The following is a 251-nucleotide window of genomic DNA, read 5'->3' as shown; positions in this document are numbered from 1 at the left end:
CACTTTTAACCAAAAAATTAGTTTTTTTTTCCCCTGCAATTTTCACACAGATTTTGCTCACTGTCTCCCCTACAGTTTTTAAAAAAGAAAAGAAAAACTTAACTTAGATGTAGCATTTTCTATAATGACTTTCAGACCCGCTCTTAGTCTGGCCTGTCACCTTGGACCTGTTTGCAATGGGAGACCCTAACAAGAGGGTTAACCCAATGAGAACAGCTTCTAGGATTACAGAGCCCTCAAACCCCTGCACC

This window comes from Oryzias melastigma, linkage group LG22 (assembly GCF_002922805.2).
Source record: "Oryzias melastigma strain HK-1 linkage group LG22, ASM292280v2, whole genome shotgun sequence".
In the NCBI taxonomy this organism is placed as follows: domain Eukaryota; kingdom Metazoa; phylum Chordata; class Actinopteri; order Beloniformes; family Adrianichthyidae; genus Oryzias; species Oryzias melastigma.
Note: the sequence above shows the minus strand (reverse complement) of the source record.